The sequence below is a fragment of the Podarcis filfolensis genome (assembly GCF_964270895.1).
Source record: "Podarcis filfolensis genome assembly, chromosome: 7".
NCBI classification, from domain to species: Eukaryota; Metazoa; Chordata; class Lepidosauria; order Squamata; family Lacertidae; genus Podarcis; species Podarcis filfolensis.
This window is the reverse complement of record NC_139603.1, coordinates 59,046,720-59,059,567: the sequence shown is the minus strand read 5'-3', so window position 1 is coordinate 59,059,567 and position 12,848 is coordinate 59,046,720. Positions and strand designations below refer to the sequence as shown.

At 40.2% G+C, this 12,848-nt stretch overlaps 1 protein-coding gene across 1 annotated transcript in view; it reads right to left on the bottom strand.

The window, feature by feature from the left end:
- Nucleotides 1–12,848, bottom strand: part of KCNB2 (potassium voltage-gated channel subfamily B member 2) — a 224,321-nt gene that overhangs the window by 182,785 nt on the left and 28,688 nt on the right. The gene's annotated exons all lie outside the window — the stretch shown is intronic.

The following is a 12,848-nucleotide window of genomic DNA, read 5'->3' as shown; positions in this document are numbered from 1 at the left end:
GATATATATGCATACATACTTTTTAACCCATCAATTAATATTTCTGATGAAGTATCCCATTACAAGCGGATGGCTGAGTACAACTGATTGTCCATTTCTGAAGATTATGTTTAGAACGTGTCCTGAACAAATTGTTTGTTTATGTAATGGAGCCTTAAGAACCTTGTCTATAGGACAGTAGCCATACTAGGGAGTAAGACCCTATTGATATCAGTGGAACACACATCTCAGTAGGCATGAATAGGATTGAGTTGTAAGATACTTTTTTGTCCTTTTGGAAACTGATATACTTTAGAGCAGCATTGTTAAGTTCTGGGAATGCTTTGATAAAAACAACTGGCACTTGTCTTGCAGAATAAGGTAACTGTATCCTTGGAGAATATACACATATTTTCATTTGTATGTAGAAATAAAGTATTCTTGTATTTTAAAGTCAAAATGAACTTCTAAATGCTTGACAACCATTACAAGAGCACTAGAGCTTTTCTAAAGAACAGTATTTCTATCTTGCTTTGTCCACAGTTGCTTTAAATACTTCTTAAATGCATCTTAGTATGAAAGGTTTGCCTTTTCCTTGTGTTACTTAGGTGGAGGTGCTTCTAAACAGAAATTCCAATAAGTTCAATGGGGCTTACGTCCAGGTACATGGGTATAGGGTTGCTGCCTTAGTCTATAAACTCATGTTGCCCTAACCTCACAGAGAATACTGATAAACCAGACTTCATATACAGTATATATATATCTCCCAAGATGCATGATAAAAGGGATTCCATTTGCAAAAGCACATAATGGTTTCTAAGCCTTTAGTGAAGGCTAGGAAAAGTTTAAAATGGAAACTCTCTGAACGATGCAATAATTTATTATAAAAATTTTCCATCTTAGGTTGTAAGAAAGCACTAAGTGCAGCATAGCTGTTCTATGTGCAGCATAGCTGTTGTGGTCTCACACAATGACCCAGCACCAGTGATCTCCAACTGGGAGCTTTGCGGGTCAGTAGGGTGAGCCACCTCATGAGAAGAGAAGACTCCCTGGAAAAGACCCTGATGTTGGGAAAGATGGAGGGCACAAGGAGAAGGGGACGACAGAGGACGAGATGGTTGGATAGTGTTCTCGAAGCTACCAGCATGAGTTTGACCAAACTGCGGGAGGCAGTGGAAGACAGAAGTGCCTGGCGTGCTCTGGTCCATGGGGTCACGAAGAGTCGGACACGACTAAACGACTAAACAACAACAAGGGTGGTCACATGTCCCATTTTACAGAAGACTGTAAAATTACTGTTATTTAGATTTAATACTCACCATTCACCTTAAGGGTTATCATAGGAGCACAATTAAAAACCAACCACAAATACAGCTGCAATCATCCATTAATTATTTTCTAGTAGATCATAAAAATACTTTTCAATTGTAAATGGCTAGGGGTAATGAAGTGCCTCTCCAGCATATGACAGAAGCTGGCACAGAGAAAGCCCTCTCCTGGCCCACCACCCCTCAAACTTCTGAGGGTGTCAGAATTGCCAAGTAGGTCTCCTCTGCCAATCCTATTATCCAAGAAGGTTTATACGAAAGGAGGCATTTGTGGTTTTAAACATCAATGTGAGCAACTTTAATTGGGCTCAGAAATATACTGGCAGCTACCAAGACCAGGTGTTCATCAACAACAACCCTGTACCAGGGAGTTGAGTAACTTGAATTCCTGAATTCTGAATATCCTGTACCACCAAGAGTCTTGGCTGGAAAGGGATCTTGAGTTCACTCTCACCACAACCTAGAATATACTGGTTCTGGGAATCAGGGGATACCAGACACTCAATCCATACTGTTGCCAGCTCTAAAGGTTTTTCCCTTAGTCTAGGCAGCTGATCATCACTAAAGGATATATTTAATATGCATAGAATGCTATGTTTGAATGCATACACAAGGTCCAGATCAGGGATTCTGCTTGCAGCAACTCTAACAGACTATCTGTCTGCTTATTTGCCCCAGGTGCTTGCCGGCCGTTAGCTTGGAAGGACTGGCAGATAAAAATGTTTGTGTAAAGCAGTTGAACACTTCACAGCAATGGCACACATTTTTCCATATGAGCAATACAGCAACCGTTATCTTCTGCTCTTTGTATGGCATGCAAATCTAGCTGTTTACTGCATAAAGGGGCAACAAGAACAGGCTTGGAACATTTTCACTGACTGTGCCCAGCGGCTGTTGGGATCAGGCTGTGCCGAGAACCTCTTAAGATCCTGTTGATAAGAAGTAACTGTCCACTTTTCACTTTACACAATACATATTTGAAAGAAAATATTCTTTTGGCCAAACTAAACCTTGTTTTATGACATTGTTAATTTACAAAAGGATTCAATTTTCCTGACAAAGCTGTTTCTCATAACACTGTAAAGAGATTTTGTTGCTGTGTTGTTGACCCAAACTGACATTTTAAAGAGATGTTTAAAAAGATTTTTGAAGCTCTCCTATAACCTCTGTCTCCCCCCCAAAAAAATTGTAGGCAGGGCCAGCCTTACCATTAGGTAGAATGAGAATGCTGCCTTGGGTGTTGAAGGACAGAGTTGTGTGTACTGCATAGTCTGCCATATGCCTGACACTTGGTACTTTACTACACACGAAGACAGAGGGTGTTGTCCCATTACCAGTATAGGAGTAGGATTTAACTACCACTCCACTCAACTTCTACATATGGAACAACTATAATCAAAAAAATAACCGCAAATCACAATGCTACTACTGGAAAGACATAGTAACTTAGGAGAAACAAAACAACATAACAATACCTTGGTATTAAATTGGCCACAACTATATAGATGACAGTAGGCTTTAGCATAGGCATTGGGTATGTATCCTGAGTCATTCAGCCCTGTGATTTTGACATGTTTGCGGGGAGAGGCTCCCTCTCACCCACTCACTCCAGGTTAGACTAAGGATCCAACCTAGTGCCTTTTTCCCACGACATGAGCTGGCCTGTCAGTTGGCTACCAAACCGACTTACACTTGCAACCAATTCCATAGGCCCCAATATACATCTAGCAACCAAGACACATTGCCCGCTGGTTATAAATGCATGCCATCTGGTCAATACAAGTCCACTTTGTCAAAGGTGATGCCTGGGTGTGTTACAATCCTGCCACCTGATTGCAACACAGTGCAGCACACTCAAAGCCAAATCCTACATATATTGCTCACAATGTAGCATTGCATATTTTGACTTAAAAGCAAGCCATATCGCTTTTATCTGGACTTATTACCAGGTAACTGTGGATAGGAATTGGAAATTGTTAGAAGCTGGCTCCAGCTGGGATCTGTCAGAGGTTTGACGCAACTGAACTTTATCTCCACAGAGCCTCACAGCTGTGTGGGATGTGCTCTTCCTTCTCCACACACACACACACACACACACACACACGCAAAGACAGAGAGAAGTTGGGGAGAGATCGGGCACAGGAGCAGCATCTATTGAAAGGAAAGAGAAAGTGAAGCATTATCTTCATATGGAAGACATAGCAGGAACCAACAGGGAACGCGTTCTGAATTACAGCAGCCCATTGACAAACACCTTACAACAGAGGCAGCAAATGTTATCTATCAGATGTTGGACTACAATTCCCATTAACTCCAGCCATCATGACTCGTAGTCAAGGATTATGGGCATTGTAGTCCAACAATTTCTGGAGGGTACCACATTGGCTCCCCCTGTCTTTCATGAACAGGCATTGATGGAGGAGGGAAGGGTGAGTTCAGTGATGAGAAGAGCCCCAGGCCTCTTTTACTAGGAGCCAGGGACTCACCTAAACCTTTCTGAAGGCAAGGCAAGGTTTTGGGAACACTAATAAATTGGCTGGTGTTCTGAAACTTCCCTAGATGACAAGAAGGGTCCTACAGAAATTCACCATTTCACCTCTGCCAAACCTCGAATCTTGTGACAGGCCTCATGTGTACATGTGCTTTTAGCATAGTTATTGCTCCACATGGATTGTTAGGTGGGCAGGTTGCTGCCAACTCCTTTAATGGGTTGGAGACTGTTGAATAGCATTTTGTTTTGATTTACTACCATCTCTATTTCCAAACTTCTGTCTCCCCTAGAAATGGCACCTGACTACTGCTATCTTGGCACACTGGTGAACACCTGGTGACATCCAAAGAAACCGATCTAGCAGCTAACAGCTTCTGTTCATTTCTTCCTGCCCATCCATCTTTATTTCAATTCAATGCTATCTCAGAGAATTCCTCAGAAAATGAGATTTGAAATTGACCAATTACTGACCGCTGAATTCTATATAACCCTGAACACAAATTATTTTCTGGATAAGAAAAAGCTTTTTACTTCTGACTTCCTTTTAAGCAAGACAGGGAAAGCTTTATGTGCTTAATTTCTGGGTATCTGGTTGTTGTGGGCAGCTGTCAGTAAGAGAAAAAGAAAAAGTAGCAACCCTGTTTCTGATTTTAAAACAACAACAAAATGTATTTCTGTAAATAAAATCTCCAAGTGTTTGCAGAGATCATCCTGATATACAGTGCATGCTTCAGGCAAAATTAGACTGAGCAAGGTGAGGAGGCAGCCTGCCCTGGATGGGGTTGCACTCCCCTAGAAGCAGCAGGTTTGCAGTTTTGGGGTGCTCCTGGATTCAACAATGTCACTGGAGGCTCAGGTAGCCTTGGTGCTAGAAGTGCCTTTTTCAGCTCCAGCTAGTTTGCCAGCTACAAACCCTTTTGGACAAAGATCACTTGGTCACTGTACTCCATGCTCTAGCAGTATGGAATAATTCCATACTGGATCATTGTAATGCGTTCTACATGGCACTGACTTTAAGACAACTAGGAAACTTCAGCTGGTCCAAAATGCAGCAGCCAGATTACTGGCTGGGGTTCCATTTATATCTCATGTAATACATATTTTTAAAAAGCTGCACTGGTTGCCAGTTTGTTTCTGGGTCCAATGCAAGGTGCTCATGTTAGGGCTTAAAGCCCTAAATGACTCAGGCCTGGCTTTTAACATTTGAGGTATATATTTTTAGGACCAATCTTATTTTTTGTGATTGTAAGTTGTTTTACACTATTTGTAATATTGTGCTTCAGTGTTGTAACCTGCCCCGAGACCTTAGAGTGAAGGGTGGGTTGTTATTATTATTATTAATAATAATAATAATAATAATAATAATAATAATAATAATAATAATAATATGGTGCTGCCCAGCAACTTGTCGGAATGACAAGAGCCTTGCTGAGGTAACTTGAGTTTTGATTGGCTGTATAGTTTTGATACAGCCTCCCCTCTGAGTAGTTGTTGAAATATCTAATCCTCCTCTGAACAAGTCCTGTAAATAAGGAAAAACTCTGCTTATTTCTCCTCATATTATGTACTGGTTTCTTCAGTTTACCCTGTAAAGTATCACCAGATCATTCCCCCCCTTCCTCTGCACTCCCTCTGCATTATTTAACTGACTGTCAACAACCTCTATGTCCACAGAAGTGTTCTTTGCTCTGCTGGTAGTTTTGTTGGCATAAAATTCCATGAGAATTGGAGCTTTGGATCACAGCTTTTGTGCTATGGCATTTCTAAAATGTACCAGATATGTAATCTTTACAGCAGAATGTAGACACCAATGTAAGCTTTGTTGTTAGTGATGCTGTGGAAAAAATCATGCTGATGCATTATTATATTTACTAGATCTGATTGGCCATGCACCACAGAAGTCATTTTGTGACTGGCCACACCCCATGATAGCTATTTTTTAATAGTGACCAGGTCACTTCCAAATGTGACCATGTGATCCAAAAGGTTGGGAACAACTAGCTGTTTGAATCCATAGAGTGCTATTTGTATCAGGAACAGATTAAACAGGTATTCCAGCATCCTCCTTGAAACAAGGGTATCCTTCTGGATAAACTAGAATTAATGCAGAATTCAGAGGGTTGCCAACTGATAAGAAAAACCAAGTTAGTCTGCACCTGTGCATTTTAATAGGAGTTTAAGCTGCATACTTTTCACTACATGAAAATAACATTATTACCTGCTAATGCTTGCTGTTAAAAACACAGAAGCAGGAACTAATAAATGTAAAAGTCTGAAACCCCTACTTAACACAGATAGAACATGTGGTACCCACAAATCAGAAACTTTGTGTTCATTTCACAGATTTTGTGTGTTTTGTGTTAAAGTGTTAGAGCAAAACTCACTGTCTGTGTGAGGATCACGCTCTAAATTTCTTCCAGTAAACACTGCGTATGCTACATATTTACAAACAGTTCCACATGCTTAATAGCATTTCCTCATTTTCAGCTAAAATGTGTCAAATCATTACACATTCACTGTTGCCTAAGCTATGCTACTCTGCCCCCTACCCTGAAATGCTGAGTAAAAATAGAGCTGTTAAACCCAGGATGATAACTGACATGATATTTTTCCTCTAGGACTCAATAAACTGGTGTAACTGCTTCTCAGTACCTGGGAACATAACAAGGTTCAGATTAATTAAATCATCTACACATCCATGAAAGATACAATAGTGTCATCAAGAAAAGTGGGTTGCAAAGTATAAAAATATCAGCACTGGCGCAGTTGCTGGGGTCTTACAGACCTAGTGAAGGAGAAGATCAGCTTGGATGTGCTCATGACTCCAGAAGCATCAGATGGACAAACCACCTTTATATTAATGGTTCTAGAACCTTGGTACTAGGCCATCTTATTCCTGTTATGGAGACGTCATGCCTTGTCCATTATTTCGCTACTCCCAGAGACATAAGTGCATCCAGTAAATTACCGTATTTTTCGCTCTGTAAGACGCACCAGACCATAAGACGCACCTAGTTTTTCGAGGAGGAAAACAAGAAAAAAATATTCTGAATCTCAGAAGCCAGAACAGCAAGAGGGATCACTGCGCAGTGAAAGCAGCAATATCTCTTGCTGTTCTGGCTTCTGGGATAGCTGTGCAGCCTGCATTCGCTCCATAAGACGCACACACATTTCCCCTTACTTTTTAGAAGGGAAAAAGTGAGTCTTATAGAGCAAAAAATACGGTACTATTTCTAGCTCTTTTAGAGAGACAACGGTGCTCTTCATAAGATGACTCCTACATAAGATGCACCATAATGACTCAACAGCCTGCAGGGAATCTCGTGCATACAGACCAGCTGCATAAAAAGCTGATTTGACTTCTTTGCAGTATTTCAATGCCACAGCTGGTTGGAAAGAGAAATGCAAGTCTTCAGCTGCTCCACTATCTTCCCTCGCTTTCCCCAGAATGCCTCCGAACTCCACACTGGCACATATCCACATACATACATACATACACACATGCTCATTTGTGCCTTGAAAAAAGCAAAAGCAGAATAAAACCCAGTAAGTCTACTGCTCCACTTTCACACTGAAAGAGAGATTTTATGAGACAAACATATTTCATCTATGCACTAATCAATGATTCAAAGGTGCAAGGCGAGATGCCCAGGTCAATAGGCCAGCAAACCTGATTCCAAAAGACAATATGAAAAACCACACAGCCCAAATCCAAGTATTTATTGAAGGTCTAATTGTATGTCCAGTTGAGGCTGAGAATTGAGGACAGATTCAGGGACAGATTATGGACAAGACTCCTTTAATTACAGAAAAGCCATATACTACAATTTATCATCCAAATCCTTTACAGGAGATGATTTTGAACCTGGACTGAATCCCAGAAAGCATTTTGAATGGCCTCAGCTTGTTCAGGGTCTATACTAATATAAGCATTGGAATGGGTCAGCAGCCCAAGGGATCTGGATTAGTTCTCAGATGCAGGATTGAAGGTCAGCCTAAAGCAGAATAATGGACCAACAAGGAAGCAGATATGCAACAGGTTTTCCAGTACTATACTTATGACTGTCAGGTAAAGATTGTCTAGTCCAGATATGACCCTCTAAATACAGTTGGACTCCTACTCTTATCAATACTGGTCAGCATGGCTAACTGTTTAGGTGGACAATAGGAACTATACACCAACAATTTCCAGAGAACCACAGGTTTGCCACCTGTTCTGCTTCCTACATACCTAAAGTTGGATGAGTTCTACAGTAGAGCCAACATGATTCATGTATGTTTTCCTGCAAGTGAATTCCTCAGAGTTCAATAGGAATTATTCACAAATAAAGAGTGCATGGGAGGTCAATCTAAAAACCCAATCCTATATGTAATAAGTCCTTCTAAGTTCAAAGCAGCATAAAGCCAGCTAAGTGTGCAAATGACGGCAACCTAAGCCATAGAGGCAAAAACCTCACCATCCAAAATAGCTCTTTATGAGAAAGGATGACCAATCTAGGCAGGTGGTCTTGGGTAAGTTACCACCTCTTATCTTCAGCTCAGTTGGATACTCATGATCAACCTCACAAAGCTGCTAAGAAGGTGAATGACATAAGCAGCACAAACCACTCTGTCCAATTAAAGCATTGCAAACAAAGGTACTTTATTTTATTTGATTATTTGTAGTTACAGTGGTACCTCGGGTTAAGAACTTAATTCATTCTGGAGGTCCGTTCTTAACCTGAAACTGTTCTTAACCTGAGGTACCACTTTAGCTAATGGGACCTCCCACTGCCGCAGTGCTGCCGCCGCACGATTTCTATTCTCATCCTGAAGCAAAGTTCTTAACCCAAGGTACTATTTCTGGGTTAGTGGAGTCTGTAATCTGAAGCGTCTGTAACCCGAGGTACCACTGTATAAGCCACTTCCCACAGCAGCAGCAGAAAACAACATCAACAACAGGGATAGAGGGGTGAGGCATGGGGACTTCAGTGTGGTACAGGCATAGTGGCAGAGCCAATTCAATGCTGCTGTTCCCACACCATGCTGAGCTCCCTGTTACTAACTCCACCCTCTCCCGGTAAGTGGCAGCCAGTAAATTAGGACACAAAGGTGCACAATGTGGGTGCCACCCACTGACCAAAAGTTACCAAAGCAGTGAAATAAAATAAAATAAAATGCTGAAGGTTACAAACGCAGTAAACTAAAGAAAATAAAACAATTTCTTCAATTATACAAATGAATCTCATCTGTTACTTTAAAAATACAAGCATGCCATATGCCCTATTGCCCCCTGATAAGAGAGCAAATGGCATTCACTCACTCTTGGGGGAAATGTTGGAAACAGAATGTTGCAAAGGGATTATGCTTTAGTTCCCCTGCCCCCTGATTTTAGAAGCAAATATTATTTGAAAGAATGCTTTTCATCTGTACTGTAATTATGTTGGCATTTTGCGATGCAAATATTCCACTATGCACCCAGCTCTTTGTACTGAACAGTGTCAAAACACCCTCAGGGCTGTCTTCTAGTTATTTCTGACCAATTTACCTTGCCATATTTTGGCATTAGGTTCAGTATGCAGCTCTGTGAGATGAGAGATACAGATTTCTAAAAGGGCATAGAGATATTGGGAAATGAATGAATTAATAATTTAACATTTTCGGTTACAATATGAAGCAATCTTAGGCAAGGAGCAAAGAAAATGCATCCACATTTATAAAAGGCAATAACCCTATTTGAACAATAATGGATACATGGTGGGAGGTAATGAAGTCATGAATGCCCAGCCAGGGATGGATGAATCTTTCATTTCTGCATTCTTAAATTTAGTTCTTCACATTCCTGCAGCAATTTGCGATTATTATTATTTTTCAAAATCCTCATGAAAATTCACCAGCATTTTAGTGAAATTTCATCTAAGAAATACATGCTAAGACATGCATTTTCCCAAGCAATTTCCCCTAATATGCATTTCTATGTGTTCTTTTCACAAATATATCCATTTTCTTCACACTTTCCAATAAAATATACATTTTTGTACACACTGTTTGGTTGGAGAATCATATCACAAAATTCAAAGGAGGTTGAATTTTAAAGAATAGCTGTGTTTTGGTCCATGTACTGGTTCGACAAGTGAAAATTTGATTTTTCATTAAATCGCAAATGAAACTGAGTATTTCCCCCATTGCTGTGTCCATGATCATGATAAGCTTTTTAAAAAGTCCTCATATGCACAATTGTATACAAGTTTGTTTAGTTATTTATTTGAACATTTGTGTGTTACCTTTCAACCTTCCAAAGCAACTAATCACACAATAAAACTAAACAATTTGTAATCTATAAAACCTCAAGTAAAACAATAAAGCAGTTACAGTTAGAACAACACAAACAGCCTAATCCTAGACTTATCTACTCAGAGGTCCCATGGAGTTCAAAGGGGTGTGCTCCCAGGTAAATGTGAGTAAGATTGCCACCTGAAAGCTGGACCCTTTGAATTCAGTGGGACTTACTCCTAGGTAAGTGGACTTAGGATTGCAGCCTAAAATATTATAAATGGGAAGCTGAAAACAAGAGTGTAAACAAAGCAGTCATTAAAATGTTAATTATGCACAGGATTTCTTTGCATGGTTGGGCACTTCTCTTTTTTCAGGGATTCTGATCACATAGAGAAAATCCAGCACAATGCATTTATATGGCTAGGGATTCCAATGAGATATTCTTATGACTACATGTGTATTGAATCCATGTGAATCTTTTCCCTTCACACATTTCTATAATGTTTGAAAGGGGTTTGGACAGCAAGGGTGAAGATTTACTCTGGGATTGGGTATAATGAGAAAATTGAAAGGCACCCAACTATCTTGCCTTGAACACTGTTTGACAAAAGACTAACAATATACCTGGTTTTCCATCCTGTCTTATATCCTTCACTGGCATGAAAACAGTGGAATCAAAAATACAACAACAATGAAAATTAGGAGAGGATTTGCTACAGAGGATGTAAGCATGCTTACATGGCTGGAATACTTGAAGAGATATGCAGGCTGATTCTATGGCCCCAGGAAAGCTAGGCGGCTGCTATGCCAGGTGTATCACCAGAGTAACCGAGTCAACAGTTTTGTGCATTCTCAGAGGCAGAGCCAACAGCACAACATCAGAAACACAAATGAATGGTGTTAACACATTGGTGTTAAGATGGCTTTGTTCTGATTTGGTATGATACAACTCCTTATAGTTTCAGTAAAGGGATGAAAAGATGTGACAGAAATTTAAACCTCTTACTGGAAAGCTTCTGATTTTTAAAAGTGCCATATACAACAAGTTTTGGCCGTTATGCACAAATAAGTCTATACTTGAGAGCAGAGCTGACCCAAGCCAGGGAAATGTGGCCTACCTTGTGGTGGATTCCAATAAGGGTGGGAAACAGTCAAGTATTAGTTGAGTTAATTATTATATATATATTATTGTATGTTACTTATGTGCTTTTGATCCTATTGGTATGAAAGTGATTGTTTTCAGGCATCTTACATGCATCTAGCAAATTTCAGATATATAAGACAAAGGGTCCTCATTCTCATTCAGTTGCTACGTTTATTTCTTTTTTGAGCCCTCTTCCAAAACCCTCGTGTGCCTTTCTCCAAAACCTTCATATTTTTAAAAAATATTAGGGTAACATTGGAGCTTCCAGTATTTGCGGTAAATTACAATAACTGTTGTTATGGTGAGCTGCAGAAGGATGGAGAGGACTCTTCAGCAAAGAGAGGTCACACCAAGGCCTTATTGAAGCTGGAATGTCCCTGAATGAACCTTGGTGTGTTTTCTCTCTCCCACAATGTAGCTGGTTATAAAAAATGTTTTTAGTGGTGACAGCGCCTTTTCATTGTAGCCTCCAGGTTGAGTAACCAGGAAATGCACTGACATTTGGACAGAGGCATCCTGGATGCCAACATAAACATCAGAAGGATCAGTACAGCCCCATGAACTATGTCAAACATCAGTAGCACAGATCTGCTCTGAAGTGATTCCAGGAACAGGCTGTTTTTGTGAATGGCAGGCCCAACTGTTAAAATTAAGTACAGATTATCTAATGCTGTTGTTATTGTATCTAAAGAGTATCCTGTCTTCCTGCTGTTGCATTTACAGAATAAATGGCGATCTACCTAGATCATCTGTAATTCAGCACCTGCCAGTCATACATGCCTTATTATGTTATGAATAATCACTGTCACATTCCTTTGATATTTTTAGTTTGTTTCGGCTACTGGGAGTCTTAAGCCAACACCCTCCAGCTACTTATTGTAGTTCTACAGGTATAAGGGGAACTACTAAAATTAAGCTTTCATGGGATTATTGTTTAAATTGCGGGTGAGGAACCTGTGGCTCTCTAGATGTTTATGGACTCCAACTCAGCAGCCACTATTGTCAGGGATGAATGCTCTGAATTATTCTCTACAGTCTTTGCTTAAATATTGGTCTTTCTAACCAGTAGTCGGGTGGTAGTTCAATTTTTTTGTGCCTGGTACAGGCTGAAAGGTAGGAAGCAAGATAGATAAAGGATAGAGCAATCCTTCAGTACTTTTGATGCTGGGATGGGGAGATCAGTTGATGGAGCAGCCATCATGTCCATTGCCTGCCAGTTCACAGTGGTCAGGGCAGGAGGTGGGGGTTGCTTCTTCCCTTCCATTGATTCCGATGGAAGGGAAATAACTAAGCCAGCATGAGAGCTTGCAAAGCATCAGGTCTATTTAAGTGGTATAAACTGCTTAATATATCTAAGTTGTGAACAAGAGTATATAGAAACAAAGTAGGGTAAAATATATTGTAAAAAAAAATTAAAAAGCAATAATATGATACATAATAAAACCTTTCATTGCAGAATTATTCATTTAGGAGCACACTGAAGGAATGAGGGGACTTTAGATTTGATGTATTGATGCCTACCTCTGGCACACTCTGCATTGCTAGCAAAACACCACCAGTGGGACATCAGTGCCAGTGAACCATTCCACTGGTGTACTAGAAGGCACCTGTCAGCATACATGACAACCCATCAATGGCCCTCCTTCTCCTT